General features: G+C 30.8%; 1 pseudogene; it reads right to left on the bottom strand.

Moving 5' to 3' along the window:
- Nucleotides 1-8,372: 8,372 nt before the first annotated feature.
- On the bottom strand, nucleotides 8,373-8,725 carry LOC111876851 (40S ribosomal protein S27-2-like; annotated as a pseudogene).
- Between the last annotated feature and the right edge of the window lie 12,855 nt (nucleotides 8,726-21,580).

The raw sequence follows: 21,580 nt of genomic DNA, 5'->3' as shown, positions 1-21,580 counted from the left end.
CGAACGAACTGTTGGATTAATGTCTAAGTCCATAACTATAATTGGTAAGACTTGACCCGACCCGGCATGGTCCATTTGGGTTGCATACCATCATGCACTTGGATGAGAGAAATAAGACACTTATGGTTATTAATATATTATAAGTTCTAGTATATTAATAATAAGAATGATAAGATTATTTAATTAGTATTGATCAAGAATTAATCTAGGATTAATTAAGTGATCAAAAGAAGACTAATTAAATATATGGGTTGATTGTGTAAATCATCCATACTTGTATAGTGGGCTAATGCTCCATGGATAATCAAGTTGGGCTAAAACCCATAGGATGGTCCATGGATGCTCCATGGTGTATTTGTACCCATGGATCATGGAAATGAAAGGCCATGTCAATTAGGGTTTACATGGTGTAACCCTAACTATATAAGCATCTTATTCTTGACCAAATTGGCCACTAGTGTGTGAAATGAAAGGGCTAGCCGATTTCATGAGTTGTAGAATTCTCTCAAGTCATTCCAAGTGTTTTGATGATTGTGATTCCATTTGAGGTGTCACACTTGGGGCACTAGGCACTCAAGCTTCATGAAGACTTTCTACATCAAAGGTATGTATTCTATCTTGTTATACTCATTGTTTTTGTATGCTAGATTAGGATAATACCTTGGAAGTTCTTATTTGCATGTATAATAGAGAAAACATAGATCCAAGGTATTTAGGGTTGCATGTACACTTAGGAGTGTTAGAATGCTCAAAACCCAACACGAACAAAATGGCCATTAACTATAGGTATAAATGAAACCTACATGCCGTCGAACCGCCACGTCAACATTTAATCTAGGAGTCAATTCCTATCTGGCCTAATGGTTACTTTAAAAAGATTGAATTGTTACTTTAAACGAAAAATAACAATCCAAACTAGAGGGAATTAATAGGATATAACCTAGCTCGATCTATTTATATCCTCCTTACGTACCGAACTAGGAATATACCGGACCAAGTATATGTCAGACAAGTTATATACCGAATCAGGTATATACCAAACCAGGTATATAGCGAACCATGTATATACCAGACTAGGCATACCCAAAACACTATAAGAAATAACGAACATAGTACAAGAATACGCATAACAGTGTAACTGTATATAGGAACTCATAGAAAACAACATGTATAAGGATGTTTGACTGATGGGTCCTTAAACCAGCAAACCAAAACTGTAAAAACAGCTAACAAGTACACACGAGTGTACCTTCGGGAGTATGACCATTAAAACAACATGATGTCATACCTGCTCGGTGTAGGAAGAGGGCATGGCCCCTAAATACCGACTATAAATAAAGAAAAAAGAACACTCTACAAGGTACATTCGATCTGATCACTTCTAATCGATTATATCCGAAATACGTTTGTTCCCTCATTATTCAATAGATCGCCATTATCTTAAAGAATCCTTTTCTGACTTTACCATCGGAGCGTTGGCTCGGGATCACATCCTGGTCAATTAGCTTATGAGTTTTTGTTTTTTGTTTCTAGGTTTTCCATATCAACAAGGGAATAAGGATCCTTATAATCTATGGAAAGCGAACCCGAAGGGGCAACAACTGTCGATCTTAAAAATTTCAAGCGCTAACTCGAAATAGTTGTATCGCTTTCATTGATTTTCCATTGACTTAGCAAGTTCTTAAATATCCCATTGAATTTTGTAACAATTTTGTTCATTTTTCAAAACTTGCACACACATTGGTCTTTTGTACGGTAATCGCCACGACCCATTACTACGTGAAATCGCACCGTTGCGTGTCAAAAAGTGATCATTTTGTTGCGCATTTCCGGTTATGGGATCCTTCAAAATGTCGACCCACAATTCGGCTAATTTTTTCTCTTATTCCAATGTCCATTGTTGAGGGGCCGTCTTTTCTTTTCTAACCAACAATTCACTTTCCTTTTCCTTGTCTTTTGAAGTTGGATGATTCACTCAGTAAACCGATGGGTCCAAAGAAAAAAACATTTGCAATCGGTGTTTTTGAATCACTTGCACGTGATTTGTTTCGGTTGGATTTAGGGTGAGATTGGTAGGAGAGTTGTTTGGATTATTTTGGTAGTAGAAAATATAGTATTTTGCATGATTTGAGTAGTAGAATGTATATTGGTTGTGTGAAATGAAGTATATCGAATATAGAATTTATAATGATTGATTTAAAAAAAATGTTATTGTTATAGTCGTAACCTCATACCCGTTGGAAAACGAGAATTACATGTGATGAAACTATCTGATGCAGGGGTGGACCCTGCACTACCACACATCGGTCGTTGTGGTGTTCAACGCATAACCGTGGTGCCTACTCGCTTTAATCAACTAATGAGACTATTATTCGTGTCCAAAATGCCATATGTTTGAATCATGAAAACATTTTATTCACAAAAATAAAATTGTAGTTGCATATGAAGATTTTGTTTTTTCAATTCTTTAAAGCGCAAAGTTTACTGGTTTCCGTAAATTTCACTTTAGTTGTTTATAATATAAGCTTTTATTTGTTTGACAGTGTGACATTAACAAAGTAGTCTAGAGAGTTGGTAAAAATCTTGAAACAAATCCAAAACCAAGACAGAGGAACAACGTAAAGTTTATTGGTTTCTCTAAATTTCACTTTAGTTGTTTATAATATAAGGTTTTAGTTGTTTGACAGTTTGACATTAACAGTGTAATCAAAAGAGTTGGTAAACATCTTGAAACAAATCCAAAACCAAGAGAGAGGAAAAACATATCAACACTATGTATTTAGTATGTACTACAATTTCTCATTAAAATAGTACATCGTTTTAACACCATATCATTAAAAGGTTTTACTTATCTTCATTTCAATCTTAGTAAACTTTAGAAAATATCTACTATTCCATATTATCATAATCTTTTTATTTTTTATTTAACTTAATATGACATTCATGTATTTAAAATTATATATACTAACAATAACATGATTAAAGTTCAATTTTTTTTAGAAAAAATACAACATTCTAACATCGAAAATAAAAAGTTACAAAACTAAAATTGAAAAAGACAACATAATTTAGAAGTTTAGCATTAAAAAAACTAAAACTACTATTTGTTGTTGTCATCGTCATCGTCATATGTTCCTCGTAGTGGGTCTCATCGTCATCATCCTCATTGGCATGGTTATGTTCACTACTAGAAAAACAGCCTTTTACGACGCGCAATGTGTGTCGTAAAACGCTCAGACGACGCGCAAATGCATGTCAAGGAAAGCCCAGTCATAAAGGAAGACGACACTCTTTTGCGCGTCGTTCATTTATGCATTTGCGCGTCGTTCAAGGAATGCCATGTCATAGAGAAAATGACACGCATTTGCGTTTCATAACCTTACGACATGCTTTTATGACTTGCATTGCGTATCATTAAAGCCCGTGTCATAAAGAAAGATGACACACATTTTTGCGTGTCATAATTTTAAAGGTCTTAAAAATATATATATATTTGATAGATTTACTAAATTTCAAATTAAATAAGACATTTAAAAGTCTCATAATGCAAAATAAAATACTTATATAACAAAACAATCCATTTCATGAAATAAGTGTACTAATATGCAAAATAAATCACACTTAATTGTTATTTTATTAACATGAGTCAAACTAGAAAAACAAATCTTCCTAATCCAAATAACAACAAACATAAAACACAAACTATTTTGGGAAAGGAGCAGGTAGAGAGACTGCTTCCATACAATTATCCGTTTGACTGCAACACCACCTTGTTTTTTCTCTGAGTTGAATGGGGATGCATAAATAACTGAACACTTTGACCTCACCGCATCAAAATTCATTCCAAGCTACAATAATTACAGAAACTATGAGCATCACCTAAAAATAAAATCAAGGATACAAAACAAGATTCTATCCCCAACAAATGAACCAAGAACTAACTAACCTTAACCCCCCATTGAAGTATGGCCTTCTATGTTGGTGATCTAGAAACCTCAACATCTCTACCTCCCTATTAATTAAGCACCAAACCAACATTGACAGTGAATTTTCTTTTTTCATAATTGGTTAAAGATCACTAACACCAAGAAAAAAAAGGTATAGAAGAGGATTAGTGCTCTTGTAAGGTACATATTCAAAATACCTACCTCAGTGGAAAATACACTACCAGTTGTATTGTGAGCTACACTTTCAACAAGAAGAGATACAATCTTTGGAGGAAATGCTGACGTGTCATTTGGTGGATCATTTTTCTTCCCACATAAGCCTCGACCAGTCATCTGAATAAAGCAAAAACATGAGACAAATAAGGTAAAAGAATGAAGGATTTTTACTTCTTAGATGTCAAAATAAAGAGAAAAGAAATGAAAGGAGATTCCCTCTAGCTATCTAATATATGAACAAAAGATTGGCACTTAATTACTAGAATAAAATAATAAAATATGCAAGAATCATGAAGTTACCAAGAAAAGAAAAATATCCCACCAAATTCAAAGTCAAGGTTCCAGTTTTATCACTACAAATTATAGTTGCAGAACCCATCATTTCACAGGCAGATAGCCTCCTAATCTGCATATACAAAATTACCAAAAACATAAAACAAAATACATAAAACTATACAACTCAATGAGAACAAAATATAAATATACCAATGCTTTGTCAGACATCATTTTTCACATTGAGTATGCAAGCCTGTAATTATATATAATTAACATTTTAGACATCCAAAACTCAGATTAAAGAAATGGTTTATAGAAAATGGACAGCTTACGTTGAAGTGACAACTAATGGAAGCCCTTTTGGCACTGCAACATAAATAATAGCTACCTATACACACCTCAACAATTACAAAATTGAAAATGAAACTAAATTAAAATATATATGCAGAAGATACATACTTAAATAGTGAAAATTTTGATTACTCCATCCATAGCATTCTTGACACTAGTTTTACCAGCAATAAACTCTAGTTTTCCCTCATCATCCTCTGTGTATCCAGTGAAAAACCTAGCAAACAGAAATTAGTTAAATTAGCATCTTAAAAGAAAGAAAGAGGGGTGAAAAGGCGATTATACACATGCAACTTTGAATTATCTGATGAGAAGGATGACAAGAACGGATACGGCTACCAAAAGCCCAATATTACCAATAAACATTGCCACTCCACTCAAACGCACCTACCAAAACTCATAGTCAAGACATCTATGAATTAAAACCTAAAGTTTTTGAATAAGATATTGTGAACAACTTGATGATAGTTTTAAGACTTGTTGTGTGATTTTTTGAATTTTATAAGGTTAGAGCATGTTTAGAGAACTAACCTGTAATGGTGTTTCCTCATCATTATCATTATTTGAGGTGCTAGCCATAAGCAATCCCCATTCTGTATTCACACTAGTGACCTAAATATGGTTACATAAGTGAAAAATTGTCAACAATGGGATGAAGGAGAATGATAACAATTTAGGTCCACATAAAAATGTCATTGATGCAAATCTTTATTCTATAAGCTGACCAAGAAGTGGGAAGTCGATAAAGTTAAGGAATTTATGAACATCTAAAGATCGAATAGATTGTCACTTATCTCTTGACAAGAACTGCAAGGATCTACTCCTTTAGAAGATGGTAAATCTGATAAAGCCCTGATGAAAAAATCACTGGTTATGAACTAGCATTGGGTGTCCAAATGTATGTGTTGTGAGTTGTGACATAACCACCACAAAAAGACCATGCGGTGTTGGTGTTGGTGGTGGCATCGATGGTGGTGGTGGTGGTGGAGGTAGGGGAGGTGGGGGTGGTGCGGCGGTGGTGGTGGCAGCGGTGATGGAAAAATAAATATCACATAGGGTTAGAACTTAGAAAACATCTTCCAAAATCAGAAGCTATTTTTTTTTTTCTTTTGGAAAAAGAGGTCAAAAAGAATTTTTTATGTATTTTTGCATGGGCTTAGAATGATTAAGTCTTACCATCATAGTACCACAGCCATCAGCCACCTTGCACCCAGCCATTAAAAATGGTGATTTATGATCTTTATCAACCTGTTCCATCATTTTTTTAAAGTTACATTATCTACCGTTGAAAACTAGAGAATCGAAATAAAACATATTGTAATCAATAGAAATTTACGAAAACTTACAGTGTGACTCTCGCCAGTCATACTTGATTCATCAATAGAAAGAGAGTAACCATAAATGAAAATCCCATCAGCTGGAACCTGGTTTATGAATGAAATGTAAACAAGGGCAAAAATGGAAATCACAAGAAATAAGAAACATATTACCTGGTCGCCCATCATAAGATATATGACATCACCCATAACAACATCAAATATTAAAATCATCATCCTCCTTCCACCTCTTACAACCTTGCAGTATCATATCTTTATTTATAACACAAACAAAAATACAATTGTATGAAAAGATCAATGCATTGATAAAAAAAACCCACCTGACACTGTATGTTTTGCTTCTCCTCATTTAGGTTTTGAAATTTAAGTGAACTTTTATATTCATGCATGGCTAGAGAACAAGAAATAACAATGGCATGTTAAAAGAGAGCAAACTATGTGTGATAATCTTTTTCTTTATCTTATTCATGATTGGTTTACAAGTCAGAAAACAGAAATAAAGTACCTTTAACAACCAAACAATTATAACACCCAAAGTTATGCTTCTACCATCATACCATCCTTTGATCCCATGAAGTAGATAACATAAATATGTCATCTTTCCATATAAGAAACGAATTAAATAACAAAACATATAAATATTAGACTTAAAGATGTTCACTAACCTCTGTTATTATACCTAGTGCCAAAAGAGCAACAGCAGCTACCATCAGGATGATTAATATGGTGTCTCCACAACCATCATACAGAAACCTCTATTAAATGCATATTACACAACAATTTTAATTTAGATTAAATTATATTCAAATAATGAGTATTATCCATTCATTTGCCTTTAGAGAGAAAAAAATATACAGATAAATTACCCAAAAGTTGTTTCCCTTTCTTCTTGGGTATATGTTTGACCCAAACACATTTTTTCTCTCTAATATGCTTGACTCGTCTTCATGGATTCCGTTATCAGGGTTCATCTTCAACTTTTCTGCCAACTTTTTAACCTGTCATGTTCATGGATGCAAAAGAAAATCATAATCTTATTTTTAGGATGATGTGTGTATGTGTGTGTGAGAGAGATCAACATAGTGGTATACTTAAATTTCATTACAAATAATAGCAAATTAGTAATGCACTTTATTTTGTTTCCCACAAATAGCAATGTACTTACATTTTCCTACAAATATTGGCATTTATAGGTATTGAAAGGTAAGTATGTATCTTTTGTGAGTTATATATTGCTATTATATATACCTTTTAATTGTCAAGATATGGCATAATTATGGGTTTGGTACCTGTACTTTTTAGTTTAGAAATATTACAGATAAAATATAAAGCTAATTGCCTACATTAGTAAAAAGAGTAAAAAAAAAGTTGCTAATTCCTGCAATTTGTTGACATTTTAATCAAATATAGAATAAATACATCATCATGTTTGGCCACTTTTGGAAGGTATTGTTTTGAAAGATTGTGAATATTAGCTTGAGTGATTCGCCTCATTTCAAAAATTATGGAGTCAATGTGAGAGGAGGGAACAAGTAATACCGTTGTAAGTGAAAGAACTAAATGATTATCCTTCATAATAAGAATCTGGGCACTAGTTTCTGTTCTTATAGTTTGATCAGATGAGACAAGGAGACGAGTTGTTCCTATACATACAAATTGAATCTCTGCCAACTATGCACTTGACTAAAATACGCCTGCATCAGAACCTGCAAAATCAAAACCCAAAAGTACATTGTTACCTCTTTCATGTCATGTATATTAACAGATATAATGTTACATGTATTACAATTATATATGCATACATCACATTATCAATACAAATGTGAGACTATAAACATTCAACATGCTATGAAAACCTTGACAAATACAAAGATAATCTCACGAAAACCGATTCTTACTTTCATATGTATGTGTTTTCTTTAAACAAATGTTTGCACTTATAGATCACATACATCATTCCAGTAACTTTCTATTACCGTCAATCCTTCATAGTAATTGACATGATAGGCAAAATAAACCAACTGATAAACATAGCAGAATATGCGTTATGAAAACATACACATGAACATCGAAGTTTAAAAATCCATTATTGGATCCGATACCACCAGTCACCAACAAAAAATTCAGAGAAACTTTTAAAAATCTATACTAATAGAAGCTTAACAGTGAGAAGACGGTCTGATTCACCTGTCGTTCAATCAAATGATTCAAACACAAGCCCTAATTTTAAGAGATGATAGTTGGGGTCCAACAAGAAAAACTAGAATAAAAGACTCAACTTGTAACTTTTTAAGTAATAGCACCAAAGCAGCTTCTGATTAACCAGCCATGAAAGCAAGCAATAGGATCAGTCTCCCTTCCTTCTAAAAGAACATCCTTCAGTGAGTCTTGCACTCGGATGGCACAACACCGTCTGGCAGTTTCCACATGCCACCACCGTTTGAGAGTGGTTGAATACGGTTGTTATGTTGAAACAACCCTGGCACTTGACATCCATGAAGAAAGAGTTCGTAGATTAAACAAGTCGTTTGAGCTTATGCTTCCTCTTCTCCAACTTAGCTGGGGATTAAGCAGATCAACATCGTTTGGCAAAACCATCTTGTTTCGAGATGTATGTGAATCCAGAAGTCTTTGATATCAAAGATAATAGTTGCGCAACAAAAACCTACAAGAAAAAAAAGAGAGAGAGTCAATTAGAATCGAAGCATGAAGTGTTAATTTGAAGCAGGAGATTAATAAATAAATCAAACCTTTAGCCTTCAATTCAATTGGACAAAATACGTAGCCAATGGGGAAAGTCGGTGACATGAGGAGGTGGCGGCAAAGGGATATGTACAGGCGGCGAGCAGCTTCATCCAACATTCTTGTAATCATTGTTTAAGGAGGAAAAGTAGACTTCTAGACTGAAGGGCAAATATTTTCAACTAAATAGAAATAGGGTATTAAGATTTGGGAATGGGAAGTATAAAGATAATAGTCGATGTGGGGAGAAAGAAGATGATGGCATCAAGAAGCAAGATTAGGGCAAAGAAGGATACGAAGGGAAGGAGAAGATGCGGGGTTTCAAATTTTTGGGGATTTCCTTTCCCTCTAAACACTACACGAGAAGATGCTCTGTTGCAATGGTTAATTTTAACCTAGTTCCAGTAAGAAGTTACAACACGTCAAAGGAGTAAGGGGTCAATTTTTTTATTGCCACAAACCTAAGTGTTATGATAGAGATTATGAGAGGTGAAAGATTAGTCTGGTTTTAGGGTAATGAATAAGGTTGTGGTTTGTTGGTGGCGGCGGGGGAGAAGAAGATAACTCCGACAAAGGTCAGTGGCTGTTTCTAGGGTTAGAGAGAGAGGGAGAGAGAGAGAGAGAGAGAGGAGGGACAGAATGGCTCTGTGCGAAAATTTTAGAATTTTAGAGGATCCCTCTTTAAAAACGCGCGTTTATTTAAAAAAAATATAAAGCGACATTTATAGATGACACACACTTAAAAAAAAAGCGTCTTCCGTGTTTTTAATTTTGTTTTGTTTGACACTAATTTTAGGGCACGCACAAATGCATGTCCTCTATCCTTCAAATTTTGGAAAATTGACATTAATTTTTAGGGCACGCACAAACGCACGTCGTCTATCGGTGTGTGTCATTGCGCGTCGTAAAAGGTTGTTTTTCTAATAATGGTTGCTTCTGTATATGTGTTACGTTAAATCTTGATGGGGATTGGTGTGTGTTTTTCCGTTTTGTATTTCCAAAACACTCTTGTAGTATGTCAGTGTGCGACTTGTATTTGTACAGGTAGATGAAGTTAATCATTCAGATTATACATATAAATAGTCTGACCTTTATCTTCTATTACAATCTTATGTAAAATGACATAAACATTCATTATCTTATTTAATTTTTTCCTATCCCATGATCGTTTAAGGTGTTTTAGTTTGTGTCATTTCTTCTTGAGCACTCCAAAAAATCATTCCACATCATTCCTTGGCGATTCATGTATTAACTTGAACAATTTTTTTTTTATCTTGTAAATATAAGTATGATTTGATAAATATAACATACTCCATATATATCTCATCTCAACGGTACCCTACATAAACTAAACCAACAATTCAGATAAGCACGAAAATTAAAGCTTCGTTTCTTTCACAACATACATAAATCAAGTGTTTTAATGTGCATAATATCATTACATATCGAGAACGTGTCTAACACATTCAACAAAATAGCCATACCAAAGAATGCATGCAAAAATCATAGATTGTTTGAACCTACTACTTCTAGCATTACAGTTGGCACTCCATCATCACTTTGTGTGAATTGACCTCATCAAACATTATGACAATTTTTACATTCTTAATGTTTACATCCAATGCTACCAAACATTCATGAGGAAGCTATGTTTAGTTTGATGTGCAAAGTATAACTTTTCAACATCACTTCTTATAGGTTTGTGCAAATATGTGCCATGATAAATCTTTGCAACATACTCACAAAACAAATATACACATTCTCAAACTTTTTTTCAAAGACATCTTGAATACTCATATGATATGTATGCGGTGATGTTGTATGCCAAAATTTGAAGTGCGAATGTATAATTTTTTTTTTGTGAACTAAAACTCTGTCTACCTCTAGCATCCAATTTCAATTGAAAAAAATTTGTAATTGTCTTAATCATGAGCTATGTGTAAGAATATAGGTCTACTGATATGGAAACGTCGTTTGAAATTAATATAGTCATATATGAAATCATCGGCAAAGTAATCACATACGAAAAATATATGTGCACTGGTACCATCCATGTTGATTGAAATTCTAGTCATCTTGATGGCATTTGCACTTTCATCTTTTTGACCCGCCAGAGTGACGTGTCGTTTCTAGGAATGGATGAAAAAATATATCATTGTCTTCAAATGAAGATGAAGATGAAAAACTGTTCATTTGTAGTGTGGAATGTATAAAAACTTTGATTAAGAATGTGTGATATTTGAAGTGTGTAATAGATTTGTTTTTATATGTAAAAACTAGTTTGTCTTTTCTAAGACTTTTTTTAATCGGTCAAAAACGTCATATGATAGTAACACTTTTTCTTTCTCCCTTGTTACCACATGTAGTCTTGGCTACGCCACTTTACTATTACACTTGGGTGGGGTGATGGTTACGTGTAGGAGAGTTATGCCACCTTATCCTTACTCTCTTACATGGGTATACCTCTTAGTCTAATCAGGGACGGACCCGAGAATTTTCCAAAAAGGGGGCAATTTTTTTTTTAATTTTTTTATGAGGGGCAAACTTTTTTGATGAGTCAAAATATATAATTTTAAAGGATTAAAATATATTTTTTTTTGAAAAAAAAACCTATTTTTTAATGAATTTTTTTTGCTATGGGGGCAATTGTCTCCATTGCCCCCACCGTAGGACCGCCCATGAGCCTAATCCTAATATAAATTTATTAATTACCTTATTTATCACTAGTATTAACATATTGTGTAAATAATACTAACTACATATTAAGTTTTTCAACCACCATTATCACATTTGTTTCCTGAAAGCCATATTTTCCCAATTTCAATAGAAGACAAGATTAAATATTCTTAAAACAAATGTCGTTATATAATATGAAATAAAATAAAATTCTTTAAGTCCTTTGTTTATCCTAAAGAACAAAACGCTAGGAAAGCAACAATGGGTCATTTTCAATTAAGAATCTTAATCTTGATTATGTTATTATAGTCAAAGTTTTATGCCCGAATCCAATGCTTAACATAGATTTACGTTCCAAAAAGAGCACATAATATTAGGTGTAACTTAAATGATTAAAATATTATTAGGATATGAGAATGTTTATCGTTATTTGAAAGCCGAACAATTTAAACTTTTCTTACATGAAGAATATGCAAATAGTTCAAATACAAATATTCTCGTTTATGGATAGCTTTTTTTTGTTATTGATTGTTCCTTTTTTGGGTAATACTATTCAAGTATTTCTCCTTAAATCAAGTTGAAGTACTATACTAACATGTTTTTAAATCACAAATAATAAATGGTAATTATCAAGTTTTAATCGAAAGTTACCTTAAAAATCGATATTATGAAGAGGGAAAGAAACATCTGGAAGAAAGATATCGATAAGGGAAGCAACTCTTGGAAAATTAGTTTTACTAATTTTCAAAAATGGGTTTTTCATATTTTTTAGCATGAATTTCGGACTTTAAATCAAAACAGGCTAATGATTATATATTTGTATTCTTCTCGTGATACCTTCCTTTCGATATATCACACATTCAAAACGGATTGAGTATGAATGTGAACTTACTTGTCAAACTAAGGTAGTTAGAAGCGAATAATAAATGGGTTGAGTAGGTTTTAACTCATCCCACATTGGTGGGAGTATGAAAATAAAATGAGTTTATAACTACAAAGATTAATAGAACCAAGGTTCTTTCTTGTGCGTGCACGCAAAGGGGTGCTAATGCGAGTCAGTTTGGCTTGAGTTGGCTTGAGTTCATTGAACTTGTGTGCGCATCTCATAGGTACGAATGCACTACTGGTCAACCAGAAAAGTTCATAGACTTTTTTGCAATTATTTTCTTTTTTAGTTAAAAGTTTTCAAACAAAATTAAAAGCTATTAATCACATATTTCAGTTTAAATTCTCAATTAATCTTGCTCTTTAATTTTGACTGTTACGATTTGGTGTTTAATGCATCAGTTTCTTTCTAATGAATGATGCACCTTTGTGACTCATTTGAGATACACCTAATGAATCTATCTTCAATTCCTCACTTACGATTTATGCTTCTTCTACCACCTATTCCTACTGCAACCAAGATATAATCAGGCCAAGTGAGGGTTTTGGGCAATCTTAAAGAATTGCTTTTAAATGTTGTGTCTTGGGAAACAAACACACACACACACACACACACACACACATATATATATATATATATATATATATATATATATATATATATATATATTGCGAATTTATTTTAAGAAAATTATGTTAAGCACATGCCTTAGTAAACAATTTTTTTTCGTGCATTTTTGGTTATATTTTCCTAACAGCAGCAACAAACACGTTAATAGCAAACGAAAATAGGAGGAGTAAAAAGGAATCGTCTTGAAACAATATTGGAGTTGGCTCAGTACTAAGATTGTTCATAAGTTTGCACTCTATTAAGTGTGTGTGTGTGTGTATATATATATATATATATATATATATATATATATATATATATATATATATATATATATATATATATATCTTATATCATATATTATATTACAAAACAGATTAGTCATATTTTGAATTTTATACAAATCAGTTATGCATAAATAAACCGTTAATACTTTCCAAAATTTTGAAGACTTGAATTAAGGGAGTTTATTATGAAATTTAATTTGGAGGAAAATGAAAATTTTAAAATATTAAATTCATCTATATAAATTAATTTACAATACTTAAACTAGACATCGATATTAATTAAATTACATCAAATATATAAACAAACAATATAAATATAAGGTCTAAAAATTAATATTCTATTTAAAACCATTAATTTTTTTATTACATAATAAATAATAATATAATCGAATAATTATTTCCCCTTAAAAAATACTATTATATAAAAGAGCTATTTATCGTCGCCGTTATATATATATATATATATATATATATATATATATATATATATATATATATATATATATATATATATATATATATATATATATATATATATATATATATATATATATATATATATATATATATATATATATATATATATATAATAAGCCAACGTACATAATTTTTTAGAGTTCTTAGCTTTTACATTTTAAAAAAACTCAAAATAGAAAATTTTATTCGATCGTAGTAGTTTCTAACTTGTAGCTACTTTAAATAGCATTTAACTAAAAATTATTTTTTATTTTTACAAATTGACTTATCATTTCTTTTTAAAATTAATGATGTATTTTAGATAAGTTATTTTTATGTAGTTTACATGTTTTGGAAGATATTAGATATTTTTACCGAATAATTATTTATATCTATATCTATATCATACTTTTATAAATGAAATTTTTTCCTTTCACCATATTCATTTGAAACTCCCATGATTTTTCAATTTCTTTCTAATAATAATTATAAGTTGTTCAATAAGGTTAAATAAATATCAAACCTAAAGTGTAATCATATATAAACTAAATTTTAATATTAAAATAATATATTTACTTATATTTATAAAGTTATGTTTTTTTTAACTTTTAACATATTATATTTAATTTATTAGTTTTAATATATTGTTGGATGTAAACCATTATCATTTAAAAGAAACAGTTTTGGAACAATTTGTATAAAATACTTTAATTATTAATTTGAATATAACACTATAGGGTCAAGTTAAATATAAATTATAGTTTAACTTAAACAACCTAAATAATATTTTGTATATAGTTAAAAGTGATTAATCGTAGTGTGTTTCTAACAATAATTATAAGTTGGTTAATAAGGTTAAATAAATATCAAACCTAAATTGTAATCATAAATATACTAAATTTTAATTTTAAAATAATATCTTTACTTCTACTTATAAAGTTATGTCTTTAATTTTAAACATATTAGATTTAATATGTTGTTGTATGTAAACCATTATCAGTTTAAAGCTACAACTTTTGAAAAGTTTGAACAAAATACTTAAATCGTTAATGTAAGTATAACATTACAATGTAAACTTAAATATAAATTTCAGTTCCACTTAAAAACACCAAAGAACATTTTGTAAATACTTAAAAATGATAATTTGTAGTGATAAATGCACAAACTAAATTGTAATCTCAATTTAACTAAAATGTCCTCTAAAGATATTTTAATAATCTTTATATGTTTTCAAATAAGTAGCTTAAAATAATTTACTATAAAAATAGTTTAAAATAACTCTATATAAATGATTATATTGTTATCTTTAAAATAAAAAAACAATGTTTGATGTTTTAAATAATTATAGTGATAGAAATTAAAACATTAAACAAATAAATTTTAAAAATTAATTAACAATAACAACAACTATAAATAACATTAAACCATATATTATATTTAATTTTATTGATGTTTAACTTACGGGTAGAAGTTTTTCAAACGATTAAGATTATGTAGTTAAAATAGATGTGTATATTATTATATAATTCAAAATAATCAATATCTTATATTAATTTAGTATACGAATTATTATATCAAATTTAAAAACAATGTTATTGTTATATTTAAAAAAACATATATTTGTAAAGCCTTCAACTATATAGGTGTTTATGCGCAACGCACAGACATTCGCCTAGTATACTTATAAAGGAAGCATTTTTCCTTTCACCACCTTAATTTGAAACTCTCATGCATTTTTCTTTCACCACATTCATTTGAAACTCCCATGATTTTTCAATTTCTTTTTAATAATGATTATAAATTGGTTAATACAGTTAAATAAATATCAAACTTAAAGTATAATCATATATACACTAAATTTCAATATTAATAAAATATTTTTACTTCTACTTATAAAGTTATGTTTTTTAACTTTTAACATATTATATTTAATTTATTACTTTTAATATATTGTTAGATGTAAACCATTATCATTTAAAGCTACAACTTATGAAAATATGTATTAAAATAATTAAATTATTAATTTAAATATAATATTACAGTGTCAACTTAAATATAAATTCTACTTTAATTAAAACAACCCAAAGAATATTTTGTAAATAGTTAAAAATGAGAAATTGTAGTGTCTTTCTAATAATGATTATAATTTGGTTAATAAAGTTAAATAAATATCAAACCTAAAATATAACCATAAATAAAGTAAATTCAATATTAAAATAATACTTTTACTTCTAATTATAAAGTTTTGACTTTAACTTTTAATATAGTATACGTAATTTATTAGATTTAATATGTTGTTGTATGTAAACCATTATCAGTTTAAAGCTACAACTTTTGAATAACTTGGACAAAATATTTAAATTGTTAATTTAAATATAACATTATAGTGTTAACGTAAATATAAATTTCAGTTCCACTTAAAACCCAATCAGTATTTTGTGAATAGTTAAAAGTGATAAATTGTAGTGCTAAATGCAAAAACTAAATTGTAATCTTAATTTAACTAAAATATTTTTTAAAAATATTTTTATAATCGTTAAAAGTTTTCAAATAAGTCGCTTAAAATAACTTACAATAAAAATATTTATAAATAACTCTATATAAATGATTATATTGTTACCATTAAAATCAAAAAACAATGTTTGATGTTTAAAATAATTATAATGATAGAACTAAAATCTTAAACAAATAAATTTTAAAAAATTAATTAACAAAAACAACAGCTATAAATAACATTAAACCATATATTATACTAATTATTATATCAAATTTAACTATAACATTATTGTTATATTAAAACAAACGTATATTTGTAAAGATCTCAACTATATAGGTATTTTTGTGTAACGCGCGGACATTCGTCTAGTATACTTATAAATGAAACATTTTTCCTTTCATTGAATTCATTTAAAACTCTCATGACTTTTCAATTTTTTTCTAATAATGATTATAAGTTTGTTAATAAATTTAAATAAATATCTGACCTAAAGTGTAATCATATATAACCTAAATTTCAATATTGAAATAATAACTTTATTTTTACTTATGAAGTTATGTCTTGAACTTTTAACATGTTATACTTAATTTATTAGTTTTAAAATATTGTTGTATGTAGCCGATTATCATTTTAAAGCTACAACTTTTAAACAGTTTATATAAAATACTTAAATTGTTAATTTAAATGTAACATTACATGATAAACTTAAATTTAAATTTTAGTTCAACTTAAACAGTCCAAATAATATTTTTAAATGGTTAAAAATGATAAATTGTATGTCTTTCTAATAATGATTATAAGTTGGTTAATAAGGTTAAATAAATATCAAACCTAAAGTGAAATCATAATTAAACTAAATTTAAATATTAAAATAATATATTTACTTCTGCTTATAAAGTTATGTTTTTAGTTTTTAACATATTATACTTAATTTATTAAATTTAATATGTTGTTGTATATAAACCATTATCAGTTTAAAGCTACAACTTTTTAACAGTTTGGATAAAATATTTAACTTGTAAATTTAAATATAATATTATATAGTCAACTTAAATATAAATTTCAGTTCCACTTAAAAAACTCAAAGAATATTTTGTGAATAGTTCAAAGTGATAAATTGTAGTGTTAAATGTAAAAACTAAATTGTAATCTCAATTTTATTAAATTATTTAGCTTAAAGTTACAACTTTTTAATAGTTTGGATAAAATACTTAAATTGTTAATTTAAATATAACATTACATGGTCAACTTAAATATAATTTTTAGATCCACTTAAAAAACCCAAAGAATATTTTTTAAATAGTTAAAAGCATGGTTGCAGAAATCGCTAATCCGTGGACTAGCGATTATTGATTAATCGGCTAGGCGGAGATTAATCGGGAAACATTGATTATTTAAAATATTATTCAAAAATTTATAAATCTAACTTTAATCCTCCAAAATAAGCGATTAGGTCCAGCTAGGTCCGACTTTGACTTGCACCAACCAAACTCGATTATGTTCGATTAAGTCCGATTAGATTTGATTAGGTCCGATTAATTCCAAATTTGACATGCATTGACCAACTCTGATTATAGTGACCGATTAACAATAAATCTCATTGGTGGAGGTCCGATTAGCGATTAATCGCAGATTAGGTTGATTCTGCAACACCAGTTAAAAGTGATAAATTGTAATGTTAAATGTAAAAACTAAATTGTAATATCAATTTAACTAAAATATTTTATAAAGATATTTTTATTATTATTAAAAGTTTTCAAACAATCAGGTTAAAATAATTTGCAATAACTATTGGGTCAAAAGTATGGTTTATACTTTACTTTTTCTAGGAAAATGTATTTTTGTGTCTTGGACCGTAAACAACTTGGTGTTTACGGCCGTATACGTGTTTACGGTTGTGTTTATGGCCGTGAACAGGTTTACAGCCGTAAACCCATTTACGGCCCATGTTCACCAAGCCCATGTTTCTCATGTATAAATATAAGTGTAAGGGGTGAGGAGTAGATTGATGAACAGAAGAGCATATGTGTGTGTATTTGAAGGTGTTCTAGAGAGAGAGAGAACATAGAGTGTGTGTTAGTGTGTGTGTGAATCTTGTATCCGGATCTTAATTCATATCAATATATACAAGATTCACCATATTCTTCTTATCCTTCTCTTCTACTAGATCTAGCATCATCTGTTTGATCGGGATTCTGCACCATCAAACGGATCTTATTGATACACAAGCAGATTGGGGACTTACGATTGGTATCAGAGCTTGGATTGTATCAGTCAATTTTGTCAGATCTGGAGCTTATTTTATCTTATTTTCGAAAGATTCTTGCATTTTTGGATAGATCTCTAAAAATTAAAGGGGGGGGGGGGGGGTTGTTCTTCGCGTTTTTGATAAAAACGAGTTTTTGATCGAGTTTTGGAGAAAAAAAGGGTGAAAAACGTTGTTTTTCAAGAAATCTGGGAAGAGTTTACGGCGACGGTTTGCGGCCGGCGATGTATGGCTCGGAGTGGCTCGGCGGTTGCAGCTCGGTGATCGGCTCAGCAGCAGTAAGCTTCGCAGGCATCTTGTTAAAAAAAGGGGAGCGGATTTGGGAGTGTCGGGATTCGAACCCGGGTCTCCTCCGAGCACAACAACGCATCTTACCACTTGGGCCAAGCAACCTATTGGTTTAATCCTTCCGATTTTTGTTCATAACCACTTCCCATCATTCCAAGTTTCACAAATTTGACACATTTAGTCCTAAAAACAATTTCTTTTAATTTCCAAAATCATTTTCAACTCAAAATTTTAGTTTTTAAATTTTGACTTTTATTTTTTTGACTTTTTGTTTAAAATCTTAACTTTGACTTTAAAACTTGACCTTTGACTTTAAACTTTGACTTTCTCGTTTGACTTTTAAAATTTGAAATTTAGCTTTTCGGTTTGACTTTTTCAATTTTCACTTTTGAGTTTGACTTTTTAAATTTGACTTTTAAGGTTGACTTTTGAGGTCTATATTCAAAGGGCATTTTTAAATTTTAGTTTGACGTTTAAGTTTTATTTTAGCTTCGAGTTGTGCTTTTAATTGCTTTTGAGGTCAACAAGGGAATTGAAGACATGAAAGAGAATCGTCAGGATATGTTAAGACAAAATTTCAACATGTTCAACTACATTCCCGGAGAAACCATGGAGGCTCAGCTGCAGCGATTTACCTCACTCACTACTGAGATGAATATAGCTGGGATCTTCTTGACCAAATATGAGATAAACCAAAAGCTACTGAATTCACTTCCGAAATCGTAGGATATGAACGTAGATGTCATAAAAAAGACAATAGATCTCAATCGTCTTAGTATTGTTGATGTAATTGAAGAGCTTGATGCTTTGAAATGTGGAAACACAATGAGTTCTGAAAACACTCCGGTCAATGAAGGTTCATGCTCTCAATCATGTGAAGCTACGATTAAACTTCTTCATGAACATAATGATTTACTAAAAAGGGAAGTCGAGGACCTAAAATACGAAGGATATCAACTCAGGAAAGAATAAAAACCCCTGAAGGCTGAATTAGAAGCCAAAACCAAAGACTTTAGGAAGCTTCAGGAAGACTATAGCAACAAGTGTGAAAATTATGACTATATTAAGAGACAACTTGCTGCTATAACTGAAGAACTTGACACTTTGAAAATTAAGTGTAGAAAAACAGATGTTAGTTTCAAAAATTATAATGCGTCAAGTCAGATAGTTAAGTCCTTATTTGAAACCCAATTAAAATTCAAAGATAATAAAAAAAAAGGGTCTAGGGTATGATTGTGTTCCTCCACCTTTCAATCATAACTACACATCTGTCCCTATGACACAGGAAGAAATTGACAAGGAGGCACATCTTCAATATGGCAAACCAGCTGGATTTGTGTCAGGAGGTATTCAAGTTGAAAATACTAATGCTTCTACTTTATGTGCAGGTAAAGTAGTAGAAGATGAGAACAAGGTGAAAACCATTGAACAAACCAACATCTCCTTAAACTCATAATCTGTTGCTTCGAATTCTGTTATTCCTAACAAACCTGCTATTGATAAATACAGGCCACCAATTCCAGTGAAACAGAGTGCTTGTTGCAAGTGTGCATGTGGGATCAACAAGAGACAAGGCAAGGATACGCCACCAGGGGCAGGAAGAAACAACTTCACAGTGAAGAAAAAGACATGTTTTCAATGTGGAACACCTAGACACATTGCCAGAAATTGTCCTAATCGCGCATACGTTCCCTACTACGCACAAGGATGGCAAAACGCGCCAAGTGGGAGATACTTCAAATGAAACCCTTCCAGGTCACGTTCAGATAATGGTGACTGGAACGCGCAGAAGGCTAAGAATCAAACCCACAAGGCAAAGAATCCAAATCCCAATGGAAAAAAGGAAATGCCTACCAAGAACTCCAATCCAAGAGATGCTCCAACGAAACCAAGACCGGCTAGGTCAAAGTCATCTTGGAGATCGGCTTCGAGTTCAAAATCAAGTTCCGAGGCACCCATCCGATCCAACAAGAAATGGGTTAAACCCAACTACAGATGGGTACCAAAGATTCAATCTCCCAAATCAATTAATGCTTCTAATATTTCTACATCTTTTGTTTGTGATAAGAAGGATATGTCACTGGGTTCCAAAGACCAACTGATCCCGCTCTGTGTCGGAGCAGCTATGGAGGCATATCATCAAACTTCGGTTTGTTGGTAGTGGCTGTTCCAGACACAAAATAGGGTACATGTCTCAACTGTACAACACTCAGAACTTTGTTCGAGAGTATGTGTCCTTTGCGGGAAAGGAAAGAAGGGAAGAAAGGAAGGGATCACATGGGGTTGTGTTTAATGATGTAAAGGATTTTCGGATCTGTTTTGAGATTATGTGTGTTGTTCCCAGACCTTTTGGATGCAAATTCAATCGGTGAATTACGGTTTGCGTTTTTCTTCTCTATACTTCCGAGTTTATCTTACTCTGATTCGTTTTAAAGACAAATTTTCATTTTCTTATTAGTTTTTCTTTAGTAGTTATTATTGGGAAGTGATATCAAGAATGTGATAACGGGATGTCTAAAACATGTGTAAATGACTGAATATGAATTGTCTAGACCCTGTGTTCAATGTGTTGGTAGGCACGAAGGATTTGACACTGTGGATTTAGATAGGATTGTTTGGACTGACCATACGACGCTCGGGTAGATTGAGCAGTGGGATAAATACGGGAACCTACAGATACACTAAATTAATACACATCTAGAACAATGGTTTGAATTTTCTTTGATGTACGGACTTATGTCCTTAA

This window comes from Lactuca sativa, chromosome 4, assembly GCF_002870075.4.
Source record: "Lactuca sativa cultivar Salinas chromosome 4, Lsat_Salinas_v11, whole genome shotgun sequence".
In the NCBI taxonomy this organism is placed as follows: domain Eukaryota; kingdom Viridiplantae; phylum Streptophyta; class Magnoliopsida; order Asterales; family Asteraceae; genus Lactuca; species Lactuca sativa.
The sequence above is the reverse complement of the archived record's forward strand: the minus strand, read 5'-3'. Positions and strand labels throughout refer to the sequence as shown.